Here is a 17,994-nt window from a genome sequence, read left to right on the forward strand (position 1 = left end):
GGCTAACAATGATCTATTCCACATTTTTCTTGAACCTCATCCCCTTTGATGTCTCGTTCTCTCACCTTACACTTCCTTATCTCTGTGTCTCCCCCTCCCCCTCCCCTGACTCTCAGTCTGAAGGAGGGTCTCGACCCGAAACGTCACCCATTCCTTCTCTCCAGAGATGCTGCCTGACCCGCTGAGTTACTCCAGCACTCTGTGTCTATCTTCGGTTGGAACCAGCATCTGCAGTTCCTTCCTGCACGAGTTCAGTTTAGGTTATCGTCACGTGTACCGAGGTACAGTGAAATGCTTCTCCATTCTATCCCACTCCTTATCTGATGCCCTTTGTCTCCGTTCCACCTCCAGCATTTGTGGCTGACTCCACCCCATCAGCCATTCCAACCTTCCCCCACCTTATCCACCTATCACTTGCCAGGCTTTGCTCCTGTCCCCCGCCCTCCAGCCTCCTCCTCCCAGGACCATCGGTTTGGAGAACGGCCCCCACTCACAACATGGACCACGAGCGAGGGATGTGGGTAGAAACCCGAGCACCCTGGAGCAGACCCACTCATCCACAGGGAGAACCTGCCGACTCCACACAGACAGCGCCCAAGGTCAGATCCAGCCCGGGTCTCTGGCGCGTGAGGCAGCGGCTCTACCCGCTGCGCCTCCGTGCCGCCCTGATATCGAGGACCATCCCATTTATGTGCCAAATGAACGGAGACACCCGACACGTTGCCCATTCCTTCTCTCCAGAGATGCTGCCTGTCCCGCTGAGTTACTCCAGTGTCTACCTTCCTTCCCACATCGAAGACAGACACAAAATGACCAAATGATGTGTGGGAAGGAACTGCAGATGCTGGTTTACACCGAAGATAGACATGAAATGCTGGAGTAACTCGGCGGGACAGGTGGCGTCTCTGGAGAGAAGGAATGGGTGACGTTTCGGGTCGAGACCCTTCTCCAGACTCCCCTTCTCTGCAGAGATGCTGCCTGTCCCGCTGAGTTACCTCCAGCGTTTTGTGTCCATCTTTGAAATGAGCACACACGTTCTTTACAAACAAGCAATTTCCAGGTTGCAAGACAGGACGAAAAAAACAAAAACAATTTTAATGGCGCTATTAAAACAGCAATGAGAGAGAATTTGGCAGCTCAGTCAGACAGTGTGGAACGAAGCTTGCACAGTGTCTGGATTGCAGCCTGTGTCAGCAGCAGGCAGTCATCATTCCAAGTGAAGCTCCCTGTTTACAGCCATGGTGTTGGCATGTGTACGGTGCTGCTGCAGTCTGAAGCACTGTGTGCCAAGACACCGAGTCTAGCACAGAGGGCCAGACAATGTGTGCAGGAAGGAACTGCAGATGCTGGATTACATCGACAATTGACAACAAATGCTCGAGTAACTCAGCGGGCCAGACCTCTAGAGAAAAGGAATAGGTGACTTTTTGGGGCTAAAAGATAGAGCCCTGAGTCTCTGTCTGAAGAAGGGCCTCAACCCGAAACGTCACCCATTCCTTTCCTCCAGAGACGCTGCCTGACCCGCTGAGTTACTCCAGCATAGTGTGTCCAGGACTATTGTGTGTCAGGCAGCGTCTCTGGAGAACATGGACGGGCGATGTTTCAGGTCAGGACCCGTCTTCAGACTCTTTTTAATCTGAAGAAGGGTTCCGACCCAAGACATCACCTGTCCATGTTCTCCAGAGATGCTGCCTGACCCGCTGAGTTACTCCAGCACTCTGTGAAACGTCACCTATCCATGTTCTCCACAGATGCTGCCTGACCCGCTGAGATACTCCAACACTCTGTGTGGTGCTGAGAACAGTTGTGTTTTCAGCAAAGGTGAGGCTCTGGAGGCTCCCATTCCCTCTCTCCAGAGATGCTGCCTGTCCCGCTCTAGCTTTTTGTGTGTCCATCCTCGGTTTAAACCAGCATCTGCAGTTCCTTCCAACACAGAGATATATATTTTCCCATTTTATATTTTGCTTTCAGCTGCACACACACACACACACACACACACACACACACACACACACACACACACACACACACACACACACACACACACACACACACACACACACACACACACAGGTGCACACACACACACACACACAGAGACACACACAGACAGACACACACACACACACACACACACACACACACACACACACACACACACACACACACACACACAAACATACACACATGCACACACACACACACTGACACACACACTCACACAATAACTTGCTGTGGGCCGGAGGGAGGGGAGATTGTGCCCTGGCAGACTGGCATGAATATACAGGGTTTTACAAATATGGCATCACCCGGGCACCTGGGCCTCTCCGCCCGCATCGCCTCAGTGATTTAACATCATTGCGTGTGCAGAGCAAAGGCTGTGTTGTGGAGCAGGCCGCGGGTTCCCTGGGACCCTGGGACAAACCTCTTGCATAAATCACTGTGTGCAGGCCTGGTAATTCAATGAAATAAGCTGCAGAATTGAAAGCTTCATCCTGATGCATTAAAAGATCAATTAAGATCCGCAAAGCCTGCAGACACGAACAGCATTCCCACCCCCCCCCCCCCCCCCCCTCACACTGCATTTAATATCTGTGATTGGCCTCTTTGTTATGTGCAGGTTAATGGTGCGAACAGCGTATTGCCTCTCACCCCACACGCACTCCCGCTCCGTTTATTTCCTTCATATTATCGTTTTTTATATCATTATTATTTCGGTTTGGAAACCGTTCCCCTCCTTTTACTAAGCAGTTGGTTGTCTAATGCATATTGAGCGATGCAATCATACAGACTAGCACAATAAACAATCCACTGCTGCCATTAGCATCAATTGCAGGCACCTGCAGTCTCAGCAGTCCAGGCCGAGACTGTGCCAGATTTTTATTTATTTTGCTTGCTGTTTACCCCCCTCCACCCCCCTTCCCCTCTCCCCACCCACCCACCACCCCCTTCTGCACTGGGATTTACACTACCAAGAGCCAGCTGCCTTCGATCACTGGCAAGCCTGGGCAGGGAGCAAGTGCAGATGCTGGTGTAAACCGAAGACAGACACAAAAAGCCGGAGTAACTCAGTGGGGACAGGCAACGTCTCTGGAGAGAAGGAGCTGGTGACGTTTCAGATAGGGGACCCTTCTTCCACCCTGCATCGCTCTTACTCACCAAATAATCGTCTCTGTTTAGTTCAGAGGCACAGCATGGAAACAGGCCCTTCGGCCCACCGAGTCTGTGCCGACCAGCCATCACCCCGTACACTTTCGCCCTCCCACACTCACACCAGATGGACCATATTCCAATTTTATCCAAGACAATTAACCTACCGACCCGTCCGCCTTTGGAGTTTGGGAGGAAACCGGAGCACCTGTAGGAAACCCACACAGGTCACGGGGAGAACGTACAAACTCCGTACAGACAGCGCCCATAGTCGGGATCGAACCCGGGTCTCTGGCGCTGTGAGTGCTTGTAAGGCAGCAACTCTACCGCTGCGCCACCGTGCCGCCCTGTGTTAATGGATTTCATTCCATGACTTCATGTTCATAAGTCATAGGAGCAGCAATAGGCCATTCGGCCCATCAAGTCTACTTTACCATTCAATCATGGCTGATCTATCTTTCCCTCCCAACCCCATTCTCCTGCCTTCTCCCCGTAACCCCTGACACCCGTACTAATCAAGAACCTGTCAATCTCCACTTTAAAAATATCCACTGACTTGGCCTCCACAGCCGTCTGTGGCAAAGACTTCCACAGATTCACCACCCTCTGACTGAAGAACTTCCTCCTCATCTCCTTTCTAAAGGAGCATCTCCCCGAAACGTCACCCATTCTCTCTCTCCAGAGATGCTGCCTGACCCGCTGAGTTACTCCAGCATTTTGTGTCCACCTTCGATGGAACCAGCATCTGCAGTTATTTTCCTGCATATAAACTAAATAACTAAATCTGTGTTTCCAGCTGTGCTTTGAAGTTTGTCTCAGACATCAGGTGAACAGGTTTCTGGGGTGAGCAGACTTTTGAACACAGCAGTCAAGCTTCACAAGTCTCTGAAGAGACTCTTCCTACTTCCTTTGCGCACGTGTACCACACGTGTGAAACACGCTAGCACGTGCTGTAACTCAGCACGGCTAGCCCCTGCTCTTGCCGATCATAGAAACATAGACACATAGAAACATAGGAACATAGGAACATAGAAACATAAGAACATAGACACATAGACATATAGGAACATGGGAACATGGGAACATGGGAACATGGGAACTTGGGAACTTGGGAACATGGGAACATGGAAACATGGAAACATAGAAACATAGAAACATAGACACATAGAAACATAGACACTTAGAAACATAGATACATAGATACATAGAGACATAGAGACATAGAAACATAGATACATAGATACATAGATACATAGAAACATAGATACATAGATACATAGATACATAGAAACATAGATACATAGAGACATAGAAACATAGAAACATAGAAGCATAGATACACTGAAACATAGGAACATAGACACATAGGTGCAGGAGTAGGCCATTCGGCCCTTCGAGGGCAAGCACCTCCATTCAATATGCATTCCATTCATCAGCACCTCTGTTTCTAACCCAGGCCGTGGGTGATGGAGCGACGGAGTTCAGCAATGGTCAGGAGGTTGGAAATGAAGGGCGGGGGGGGGGGGGGGGGGGTGGGGGGTGGAGGGGCAGGGAGGCGGGTAGGTTGGGCACAGGACGGGTTGTGGGTGGATTGCAAACCAGGTCGAGGAATTAAAACTCCCTGCTGTGTTGTTGGATTGGAGGCTGTGAACTTTACAATGAGCCCAGAACATGGAGCAACACAGCACAGGAACAGGCCCTTCAGCCCACAGTGCCCGTGCTGAACATGAACTCATCTCGTCTGCATGCACGTGATCCATAATCCCTCCAGTCCCTGCACGTCTCTCACGGGGACAACGTGCAAACTCCGCACAGACAGCCCCCGTAGTCAGGATGCAACCCGGGTTGCTGTGAGGCAGCAGCTCTACCCGCTGCACCACCGTGCCGCCCAGGGAGTGTTGATTCTTACGGGGGCCGAGGTTTGCTGCGTTGCCTGATTAAAGAACATTTTTTTTGTCGAAGGTACATTTTCAGTTAAGGAGGATCTCTGGGCTGGAACTAGCAGATGCTGGTTTCCAAGGCAACTCGGAAGCTTTGATGGTCGTGTGGTGGTTTGCTGATGCTCTCAGTGGCATGGACTGGGGACCTGCCCATCGCAAGGCATCTCTCTGCATTCCCCCCCCCCTTCTCATCCTGTCTCTGAGTTACAAGGACTGTTTCTCACCCCCCACCCCCCCACACTTGCCCGTTCCCACCCTGCGCAAGGATTCAGATTAAACAGGTGAAAGTCAAACGCACGCAGAGTGCCCAGCTGAGAGATGGGAAGAGGGGAGATGAACAAGTCAAATAAAAGCAAGAACCTCCAACGATGCCCTGGAGAGGCGGGAATGTGAACCAAGACTTCAGCACAACAACCTTTTATTAACTCGAGTTTTGAAGATGTTCCCAAAATGAGACATGTTCTCCCTCCGGTAATTGGCTATCGTGGCTCCTATCGTGGCTCCCATCGTGGCTCCTATCGTGGCTCCTATCCATCTCCACTCCCTTTGGCTTCCATCTCTACTCTACGATTAACGCTCATATCTCGCTCCAGCGCGGCCCTTCAGTCATCTGAGAACAGCAGGGAAGAATCGAAGACAGACACAGAGTGCTGGAGTAACTCAGCAGGTCAGGCAGCATCTCTAGAGGAGGAATGGGCGATGTTTCGAGACGAGATCCTTCTTCAGACTGACCCGATCCTTCTTCAGTCTCGAACCGAAACGCCACCCATTCGTTCTCTCCCGAGATGCTGCCTGTCCCACTGAGTTACACCAGCATTTTGTGTCTACGTTTGGTGTAAACCAGCAGCTGCAGTTCCTTCCCACACAAAGATCTCTCTACACTGACCCATCACACACTCAAGAGAGAGTTAGATTTAGCTCTTAGGGCTAACGGAATCAAGGGATATGGGGCGAAAGCAGGAACGGGGTACTGATTGTGGATGATCAGCCATGATCATATTGAATGGCAGTGTTGGCTTGAAGGGCCGAATGGCCTACTCCTGCACCTATTTTCTACGTTTCTATGTTTCTATCTTTCTATATCTATATTTCTCATTTCCCTTTTCCCTGAGTCTGAAGAAGGGTTTTGACCCCGAAACGTCACCCATTCCTTCTCTCCAGAGATGCTGGCTGACCCGCTGAGTTACTCCAGCATTTTGCGTCTATCCCTGTCCTTCTGATGAGGTACAATACTGAGAACTCTATAATACTGCACCTCGGAGATCGAGAACCAGAGGGCAGAGGTTTAAGGTGAGAGGGAAAAGTTCTAATAGGGACCTGAGGGGTAACTTTTTCACACAGAGGGTGGTGGGTGTATGGACCGAGCTGCCGGAGGTGGTAGTTGAGGCTGGGACTATCCCAACACTTAGGAAACAGTTAGACAGGTACATGGATAGGACAGGTTTGGAGGGATATGAGCCAAATGCATGCAGATGGTATCTGGGACATGTTGGCTGGTGTGGGCGAGTTGGGCCGAAGGGCCTGTTTCCGCACTGTATCACTCTATGTGTCTATCACTGGGAGAGTGTTGCACTGTCAGTGGTGCCTGAGTTCTAGTGTGATGTTGGCAGGTCTGTGGTGCAGCAGGTAGAGTCACTGCCTCACAGCACCAGAGACCAGGGTTCGATCCTGTCCTTGGGTGCAATCTGTGTGTGGAGTTTGTACGTTCTTCCTGTGACCACCTGGGTTTCCTCCGGGTGCTCCGGTTTCCTCCCATGTGTCCCAAACACCTGCGGGTTTGCAGATCAATCAGCTCTCTGTAAATTGTCGCTGGTGTGTGGGGAGTGGATGGGAAAGTGGGGGAACGTAGAACTAGGTGTGAACGGGTGGTGGATGGTCAGCATGGACTCGGCGGGCCGAAGGGCCTGTGTCCATGCTGTATCTGTCACTCAGTCAATCCCAGAGTCAGTTCATTTGGGGGTAGGGGTTGCCAACTATCTCACTCCCAAATATGAGACAAGGTGACGTCACCGCCCCGCGCCCCACATGACCTCACCCAGCCAGCGGCCACATGCTCCCGCTCCACCAATGGCGGCTGCCTGGGCTGGGGGGTGGGTTGCTGCGCAACTTCCGTCAGGCAAACACACTCGGCCCCACTCCCCCAACACACTCCGTTAGCCCACACTGTCAGCGGCTCGGGGGCTGAATACAGGACAAGGGCGGTCCCGTACGGGACAAACCAATTTAGCCCAAAATCCGGGATGTCCCGTCTAATATGGGACAGTTGGCAACACTAGTTGGGGGATTCACCACATCCAGAAGTCATTGAGTTGTTCCTGCCTGTTTGGTATGTGGGTGATTTTGCAATAACTGGAGATGGGCATAATTTTGTCTTTGTACATTTACTCAAACACAAAGCCTCCACCAGGGAAGCCAATGGTAAGTCAGGGACTCGGGAAGAGGGTAGTAATTCAACTCTTCTAAGTAGCTGAAGTATTTGCATGTCCCACTGGTAATAAAAATCTTGTCTGTTATGTTGCTTCTGTTGAAAGGATGTCACTGACAGATAAAGTACCGTGATGTATGAGACCTTTATCAGCCACTTGCCAAAAACTATTGGCAAACATCTTTCTCATGAAGAGATGGAGTTATTCAGACCCACAGCACTGAAACAGGCCATTCGGCCCAACTTGGGCATGCTGACCAAGATGTCCCTTCTACACTAGACCCACATGCCTACACTTGCCCCATATCAGTTCAGTTTATTGTCACGTGTACCGAGGTACAGTGAAAAGCTTTTTGTCACGTGCTATCCAGTCAGTGGGAAGACAACACACGATTACAATCGAGCTGTCCTCACTGTACAGATACATGACTAAGGGAATAAAGTTTAGTGCAAGGTAAAGTACCAGTGATGTCTGTTTAAAGATAGTCCACCTATCTACCCGATAGGGTTGCCAACTGTCCTGTATTAGGCGGGACATCCCGTATTTTGGGCTAAATTAGTTTGTCCCATACGGGACCTGCCCTTGTCCCGTATTAGTAGGGTTGCCAACTTCCTCACTCCCAAATAAGGGGCAAAGGGTGACGTAACCGCCCCGCGCCCCACGTGACCTCACCCAGTCAGCGGCCACGTGCTCCTGCTCCACCAATGGCGGTGACGTCACCTTGTCCTGTATTTGGGAGTGAGGAAGTTGGCAACCGTACTAATAGAGCTTGAGGGATCAGAGAGGGGGAGCAGGGAGAGAGGATGTTGGATGTTGAAGAACTCTCATTGGAGAGAGGAGGAGAACCTTGAGGAGATTTTGCAGTGGAGCAGACAAAATGTGTAGGAAGGAAGTGCAGACGCTGGATTATGCCGAAGATTCTGAACATTGGTAGGCATTGTTTTGGGTCTGGTGTGGTCCTGACCTGAAACGTCACCTATCCATGTTCTCCAGAGATGCTGCCTGACCTGCCGAGTTACTCCAGCACTCTGTGAAACGTTACCTATCCATGTTCTCCACAGATGCTGCCTGACCCGCTGAGTTACTCCAGCATTCTGTGAAACATCACCTATCCATGTTCTCCAGAGATAGACAATAGACAATAGACAATAGGTGCAGGAGTAGGCCATTCAGCCCTTCGAGCCAGCACCGCCATTCAATGCGATCATGGCTGATCACTCAATCAGTACCCCGTTCCTGCCTTCTCCCCATACCCCCTCACTCCGCTATCCTCAAGAGCTCTATCCAGCTCTCTCTTGAAAGCATCCAACGAACTGGCCTCCACTGCCTTCTGAGGCAGAGAATTCCACACCTTCACCACCCTCTGACTGAAAAAGTTCTTCCTCATCTCCGTTCTAAATGGCCTACCCCTTATTCTCAAACTGTGGCCCCTTGTTCTGGACTCCCCTAACATTGGGAACATGTTATCTGCCTCTAATGTGTCCAATCCCCTAATTATCTTATATGTTTCAATAAGATCCCCCCTCATCCTTCTAAATTCCAGTGTATACAAGCCCAATCGCTCCAGCCTTTCAACATACGACAGTCCCGCCATTCCGGGAATTAACCTAGTGAACCTACGCTGCACGCCCTCCATAGCAAGAATATCCTTCCTCAAATTTGGAGACCAAAACTGCACACAGTACTCCAGGTGCGGTCTCACCAGGGCCCGGTACAACTGTAGAAGGACCTCTTTGCTCCTATACTCAACTCCTCTTGTTACGAAGGCCAACATTCCATTGGCTTTCTTCACTGCCTGCTGTACCTGCATGCTTCCTTTCATTGACTGATGCACTAGGACACCCAGATCTCGTTGAACTCCCCCTCCTCCTAACTTGACACCATTCAGATAATAATCTGCCTTTCTATTCTTACTTCCAAAGTGAATAACCTCACACTTATCTACATTAAACTGCATCTGCCATGTATCCGCTGGGGTGTAAGCTGCCTGAACCGCTGAATTACTCCAGCACTCTGTGAAACATCACCACATCACCTATCCATGTTCTCCAGAGATGCTGCCTGACCTGCTGAGTTACTCCAGCACTCTGTGAAACATCACCTATCCATGTTCTCCACAGACGCTGCCTGACCCGCTGAGTTACTGCAGCTGTGATACCTTTGATTTGTACCGGCATCTGCAGTTATTTTCCTAAACAGAGATAAAATGTGGTCGGAGACAGCAAGACCGGTCGGAGAACTGGGAAGGGGGTGGGATGGAGAGAGAGAGGAAAGCAAGGGTTACTTGAAGTTAGAGGAGTCAATGTTCACAGCGCTGGGGTGTAAGCTGCCCAAGTGAAATATGAGGTGGTGTTGCAGCTGCAGTTCTCTCTACCCGCCACTGGGTTGCACTAGAAGCCCAGGTTTAGTTTAAACATGGGAGTTGATGAAGCAGCCGATCCAACACTTACCTTCCCCACACCCTCTCCCCCCAACACGACCACGTGAAAACCCCAAAGCCCACCTCCTCCCCAGAACACCAGCTCCACGCACAGAAAGAGATGAACCAGCAGCTGGGTGACTGAAGTCCTGGCTCTCTCTTTTTGTGCCTATCTTCAGTGTAAAGCAGCATCTGCAGGAAGGAACTGCAGACGCTGGTCTACACTGAAGGTGGACACAAAACGCTGGGGTAACTCAGCGGGACAGGCAGCATCTCTGGAGAGAAGGAATGGGTGAAGTTTCGGGTCGAAACCCACCAGTAGTCTGGCAAAGAAATCTGAAGATGGGTCCCGACTCGAAACGTCACCCATTCCTTCTCTCCAGAGATGCTGCCTGTCCCGCTGAGTTACTCCAGCATTTTGTGTCTATCTTCGGTGTAAACCAGCATCTACAGTTCCTTCCTGCACGTATATAAAGAGACATACGGTATAGAAACAGACCCTTCAGCCCATCTTGTCCATGCCAACCAAGATGCCCCATCTCAGCCTGGCCCATTTGCCCACATTTGGCCCATGTCTCTCCAAACCTTTCATCCATGGAACCGTCAAGTGCACACACACATGTGCATGCACACATTCAAACCTACATGCGTGTTGTTACACACACATCTGCACGAACATACACACATAAACTCACACTCACATGCATGCACACATACATGCACGCACACACTACCCACACACACACAACACACACACACATACACACACACACACACACACACTCACACACCACACACACACACACACACACACACACACACACACACACACACACACACATACCCCCCCCCCCCCACACACACACCACACTCCCCCACACGCACTCACACCACACACACACACTCACACCACACGCACACACTCACACCACACACACACACACACTCACACACTGACTGTATGCACACTCACGAATGCACACACGCACAAACTCCGGTTTCCTCCCACACTCCAAAGACGTACAGGTTTGTAGGTTAATTGGCTCGGTATAATTGTAAATGGTCAATAGTGTGTGTGGGGCGGTGTTAGTGCGCGGGGATCGCTGGTCGGTGCGGACTCGGTGGGCCGAAGGGCCTGTTTCCGCGCTGTATCTCTAAACTAAACTAAACCAAACTAAACTAACAGCGGGGGGGGTGCAAAGTCTTGGTGAAGGACAGGGCAGAGGGAGGATGCGTGACCCCCGGGGTAGGGGTAGGGGTAGGGGGGGAGAACGTGGCCAGGAGAGGCTCTCAGATGATGGGGAGCAGGGATGGCAGCAAGAATCTAATCCTGGTTATAAACACAGATGTGAATTAATAAAGCCCGCAGCAGCCAGAGATTGTGATTTACTTGCCATTGATAAATATGGAAATAGTTTTTTAAATGACAATAAATATTAAAATGTGCCCATTAAATTCAACAAGAGAGTTAAAGTGAAAATATAGTAATGAAGTAACGACTTCGAACCTGTGGACTGTGAAGAGGAAGCAGTAATGGCCCGTAAATATCTCAGCCTCTCTCGTGCCCGTCAGTTATTTTTCTCTCTCCCTACATTATCCTCGATTTTTTTCCCCTTTAGTTTTAGTTTAGTTTAGAGATACAGCACGGAAACAGGCCCTTCGGCCCACCGGGTCCGCAACGACCAGCGATCCCCGCACACTAACACTATCCCACACACACACACACACACACACACACACACACACACACACACACACACTCGAGGGACTCCTTTACATTTTACACCAAGCCAATTAACCTACAAACCTGTGCGTCTTTGCAACTCAAATTTCACTGCACCTTATTTGGTACATGTGACAATAAATTGATCTTGAAATCTTGAACTAGACAATAGGTGCAGGAGGAGGCCTTTCGGCCTTTCGAGCCAGCACCGCCATTCAATGTGATCATGGCTGATCATTCTCATTCAGTACCCCGTTCCTGCCTTCTCCCCATACCCCCTGACTCCGCTATCCTTAACAGCTCTATCTAGCTCTCTCTTGAATGTATTCAGAGAATTGGCCTCCACTGCCTTCTGAGGCAGAGAATTCCACAGATTCACAACTCTGACTGAAAAAGTTTTTCCTCATCTCAGTTCTAAATGGCCTACCTTGTCTTTGGAGTGCAGGGAGGAGAGCGGAGGCGATCCCCGCACACTAACACTTTCCCACACACCCACACACACACACTAGGGACAATTTACACTTACAACAAGCCAATTAACCTACAAACCTGCACGTCTTTGGAGTGTGGGAGGAAACCGAGGATGCTGGTGAAAACCCACGCGGGTCACGGGGAGAACGTACAAACTCCGTACAGACAGCGCCCGTGGTCGGGATCGGACCCGGGTCTCTGGCGTTGTGAGGCATCGGCTCCACCCGCTGCTCAGGGAGCTTTTGAACTGCGCAATGTGCCGGGGCTGGGAGCGGGCAGGAAAAGATTCATCGCTACAATTGACTCCCCCACCCAGGGCTGCCAACGTCCTCACTCCCAAATACGGGACAAGGTGAGGTCACCCGTTGTCCCGTATTTGGGAGTGAGGAAGTTGGCAACCCTACTAATGCGGGACAAGGGCGGTCCCATACCGGACAAAACCAATTTAGCCCAAAATACGGGATGTCCCAGCTAATACGGGACAGTTGGCGACCCTAACCCCTCTCTGCCTCCCCATCAAACTGCGGAGAGTTGTGGACGCAGCCCAGACCATCACACAAACCAACCTCCCTTCCATTGACTCCATCTACACCTCATGCTGCCTCGGCAAGGCCAGCAGCGTCACCAAGGGCCAGTCTGACCCGGCCACTTCCTCTTCTCCCCTCTCTCATTGGCCAAGAGGTACAGAAGTGTGAAAACGCACACCTCCAGATTCAGGGACAGCTTCATAAGATCATAAGTGATAGGAGCAAAATTAAACCATTCGGCCCATCTAGTCTACTCCGCCATTCAATCATGGCTGATCTATCTCTCCCTCCTAACCCCATTCTCCTGCCTTCCCCACCATAGCCTCTGACATCCGTATTAATCATAAATCTATCCATCTCTGCCTTAAATATATCCACTGACTTGGCCTCCACAGCCGTCTGTGGCAATGAATCCCACAGATTCACCACCCTCTGACTAAAGAAATTCCTCCTCATCTCCTTCCTAAAAGAACGTCCTTTAATTCTGAGACTGTGCCCTCTGGTCCCAGACTCTCCCACTAGTGGAAACATCCTCTCCACATCCAGTCTGTCCAGGCCTTTCACTGTTCTGTACGTTTCAATGAGGTCCCCCCTCATTCTTCTAAACTCCAGTGAGTACAGGCCCAGTGCCGTCAAACGCTCATCATATGTTAACCCACTCATTCCTGGGATCATCCTTGTAAACCTCCTCTGGACCCTCTCCAGGGCCAGCGCATCCTTCCTCAGATAGTATGGCGCATTAAATTGCCCACAATATTCCAAATGCGGCGTGACCAGCGCCTTATACAACCCCAGCATTATCTCCCTTGGACCTTCCCAGCTGTTATCAGGCAACTGAACCATCCTAGACTGAAGACTAAACTGAACCAATCTAAACTAAACCTTCAGCAATTAACCACCAGGCAGAATTGTCTTTTAGCGGTGGTGCAGCGGGTAGAGCTGCTGCCTCACAGCGGCAGAGACCCGGTGGTTTAAACCTGACCTCGGGCGCTGTCAGTGTGGAGTTTGCACGTTCTCCCCGTGACGGCGTGGGTTTCCCCCGGGCGCTCCGGTTTCAAAAGACAATAGACAATGGGTGCAGGAGGAGGCCATTCGGCCCTTCGAGCCAGTAGCACCATTCACTGTGATAATGCTGATCATTCTCAATCAGTACCCCGTTCCTGCCTTCTCCCCATACCCCCTGACTCCACTATCCTGAAGAGCTCTATCTATCTCTCTCTTGAATGCATTCAGAGAATTGGCCTCCACTGCCTCCTCTCACATCCCAAAGACGTGCGGGTTTGTCGGTTTGTAAATTGCCCCTGGTGTGTCGGGAGTGGGTGATACAGTGGGATAACACAGAGGAGGTTTAACCATTCTATGTTACATAGACTAGGGTGTAGTGTTGGCCGCCTGTGATCACGGGACTCGGTGGTGCATCGTGCAGGTAATTGCAAAGAGCTGGAGGTTGCTGGTTGAGATTGGGGGGAGTTGGTGAGGAGCAGACAGGCTTATAAGTTGTTATCCGCACCACGCCATCGCGGGCTAACCTGCTATCTATCATGTGCTGCCCCAGACACATCACAGTGTCTGCGCTGTCAGGCTAATAGGTTCCACCCAGGGTCACCCATCTCATCACACGCCCTGTGACAGTCCAGGAACAACCGCAGCCTCCATGTGCTGCAACCACACTCTGGCCGCTCCACAGTCCCACAAAACAATCTGGTCTTTTAACCAAAAATAACTTCATCAATTATTTACAATAATATTTACAGTATGAAATAAGTCCAAACAAAACCCACCACAAAAATACACGTCTCGACCCGAAACGTCGCCCATTCCTTCTTTCCAGCACTCTGTGAAACGTCACCTATCCATGTTCTCCACAGATGCTGCCTGACCCGCTGAGTTACTCCAGCACTTTGTGTCTACCTTCGATACTAAGTGAAATATTATACAGCTAGAAGGTATTTATTCACAAAATGCTGGAGTAACTCAGCGGGACAGGCAGCATCTCAGGAGAGAAGGAATGGGTGACGTTTCGGGTCGAGACCCTTCAGACTTACAGAGGGAAACGCATGGATAAGGAAGGGCAAGGCGTGAAAACGCGAGATCAAAGGGGACGCTGCTCAAGGAAAATGTAGAATGGATCATTTTTTGCTGAGGGGGTGGCAACGAGGCGTAGAAAGAGTAACATTTAATCAGAAGGCAAACTGGCTGCAGAGAGAGGGGAAGCAAGGGTTACAAAGTTAGAGAAATACTTTCTTCACCCTCTCTCTCCCTGTCTCCCTGTCACTCACGCTCTCTCTCTCGCTCTCTCTCACACACACAGTCTCCCACTCTCTCTCTCATTCTCTCATTCTCTCTCTCTCTCGCTCTCTCTCTCTCTCTCTCTCTCTCTCTCTCTCTCTCTCTCTCTCTCTCTCTCTCTCTCTCTCTCTCTCTCTCTCTCTCTCTCTCTCTCTCTCTCTCTCACACACACACACACTCACTCACTCTCTCTCTCTCATTCTCTCTCTCTCTCTCTCTCTCTGTTACCAATTTAACAGGTAAAGAAAGTCCTGCATTTCCATAGCACCTTCCAGGATGACTGGCCCACAGAGCACCATTACAAGTGGTCACGGACTCCTGCAGCACCGACAAAGGCCCCTCGGCCCATCTTGTCCATGCCAGCCCTCAAGGTCCCATCTATGCAAATATGCACGCAACCAAAGCCTTTCACAGTACCTCGGTACACGTGACAATGAACGAGACTGAACTGAACTGGAAGGTTGCTCATCATCTCTCCAATTCGTGCCCTTCATAACTCCACGCAGTTTGCACTCCCACCCCCTCAGCTCCCTGCGCTACAGGCTAAAGCTCGATCCTGGGTTTTGGTGATTGCTATTTAATGATCTTTGCTGTTAATTGCCTTGGTATTCAAATTAGGACATTTTGCATTCGCAAAGTTAATTAAATTAGCATTAAGTGAGACCTGCTTCCATTTATGGCAAATGCGAGTTAGTTTGTTAAAACAAAGACCGTTTTAAATACACACCGCATCAGATGGGAGAGTGGAGAGTGGAGAGGGGGGAGATACAGAGCAGGAGCAGGTGGAAGGCACTGACTACACCGTCTGCTCAGCGTGGTCTGACCTTTACTTTAGTTTAGTTTAGAGATACAGCGCGGGTACAGGCTCCTCAGCCCAAGCTGACCAGCGACCCCCACACACTAACACTACCCCACACACACGAGGAGCGACTTTACATTGATACCAGGCCGATTAAGCTACAAACCCGCGCGTCTTTGGAGTGTGGGAGGAAACCGGAGCTCCCGGAGAAAACCCACGCAGGTCACGAGGAAAAGCTTTTTCAGTCAGAGAGTTGTGAATCTGTGGAATTCTCTGCCTCAGAAGGCAGTAGAGGCCAATTCTCTGAATGCATTCAAGAGAGAGCTAGATAGACAGACAGCGCCCGTGGTCGGGATGGAACCCGGGTCTCCGGCGCTGCCTTCGCTGTAAGGCAGCAACTCTACCGCTGCGCCACCCTGACCGCCTCTCATAATATTATACACTTCTCCCAGATCTCCCCTCAGCCTCCGGCGATCCAACCTCTCCTTCTAGCTGATACCCTCCAACACAACAGACAATGGACAATAGGTGCAGGAGGAGGCCATTCGGCCCTTCGAGCCAGCACCGCCATTCAATGTGATCATGGCTGATCATTCTCAATCAGTACCCCGTTCCTGCCTTCTCCCCATACCCCCTGACTCCGCTATCCTTAAGAGCTCTATCTAGCTCTCTCTTGAATGCATTCAGAGAATTGGCCTCTACTGCCTTCTGAGGCAGAGAATTCCACAGATTCACAACTCTCTGACTGAAAAAGCTTTTCCTCATCTCAGTTCTAAGTGGCCTACCCCTTATTCTTAAACTGTGGCCCCTGGTTCTGGACTCCCCCAACATTGGGAACATTCTGGACTCCCCCAACGTTGGGAACATTGTTGGGAACACGGGCAACATTCTGGTAAACCTCCACCCTCTCCAAAGCCTCCACATCTATCCTGTAAAGGGGCGGCTTTGGTAACCCTCGGACTATCCTTGATCGGACTTTGCTGGCGTTACCTTGCACTAAACCTTATTCCCTTATCATGTATCTGCGCCGTGTCAACCGCTCTGTTGTAGTCAAGTGTTGTCTTTCCGCTGACTGGTCAGCACGCAACAAAAGCTTTTCGTTGTACCTCGGTACACGTGACAATAAACTAAACTGAAACTAAAACAGAACTGCACGCAATACTCCAAATGTGGTCCAACCAAAGTCCTGGCAAGCTGCAAGTTTCCTCTGGATTTTTGCCAGCCATTATAATAAATGTGTAAATTGATTCCCTAGGAATACCAAAGACACGAATCAGCAGAAGTTACAAGAAAGTAAAGGTCAGAGCAGTCTTTGATCTCCTGTGCACAAACCCGTGCTGACGGCTCATAACCAGTCTCTGCCTCTCAATGTGAACATTAATCCATGCCTCACAATCCTCTTCAACAAACTGCTGCCCCACAGTCTGAGGCTCTGGGGGAACCTGATGAAATTTGTACAGAGTAGAGTTGCTGCCTGACAGCGCCAGAGACCCGGGTTCCATCCCGACTGCGGGCGCTGTCTGTACGGAGTTTGTACGTTCTCCCCGTGACCCGCGTTGGTTTTCTCCGAGATCTTCGGTTTCCTCCCACACTCCAAAGACGTGCAGGTTTGTAGGTTAATTGGCTTGGTGTGAATGTAAATTGTCCCTAGTGTGTGTGTGTAGGATAGTATTAGTGTGCGGGGATCGCTGGATAGCGCGGCCCCGGTGGGCCGAGGGGCCTGTTCCCGCGCTGTATTTCTAAACTAAACTAAAATAATGGGATTAATGTTAAATTACTGCAACGAGGTGGTTGATGGTCGGATTGGACTCAATGGGCCGAAGGGCCTGTATTGGTTTTTAGTTTGGTTTGGTTTAGTTTAGGGATGTCGCTTGGAAACAGGCTCTTCGGCCCATCGCATCCGCGCCCACCAACGATCACCCTTAGACGAGTTGTATCCACAACACTAGGGGCAATTTACAGAGGGCCAATTAACCCACAAACTCACACGTCTTTGGAATGTGGGAGTTAAGCAGAATCACAGGTTTGTAGGTTCATTGGCTTTGGTAAAAAAATATATAAATTGTCCCTCGTGTGTAAGACAGTATCGCTGGTTGGCACGGTCTCAGTGGCCGAAGGGCCTGTATCCGCGCTAACCATCACTCCCTACCCTGACCCTCACTCCCTGACCCTCACTCCCTGCCCTGACCCACACTCCCTGACCCTCACTCCCTGCCCTGACCCTCACTCCCTGACCCTCACTCCCTGGCC

General features: G+C 50.5%; 1 protein-coding gene across 1 annotated transcript in view; it reads right to left on the reverse strand.

Moving 5' to 3' along the window:
• Positions 1–17,994, reverse strand: part of LOC144607533 (src kinase-associated phosphoprotein 2-like) — a 209,206-nt gene that overhangs the window by 62,305 nt on the left and 128,907 nt on the right. The gene's annotated exons all lie outside the window — the stretch shown is intronic.

The sequence above is a fragment of the Rhinoraja longicauda genome, chromosome 29 (assembly GCF_053455715.1).
Source record: "Rhinoraja longicauda isolate Sanriku21f chromosome 29, sRhiLon1.1, whole genome shotgun sequence".
NCBI lineage: Eukaryota > Metazoa > Chordata > Chondrichthyes > Rajiformes > Arhynchobatidae > Rhinoraja > Rhinoraja longicauda.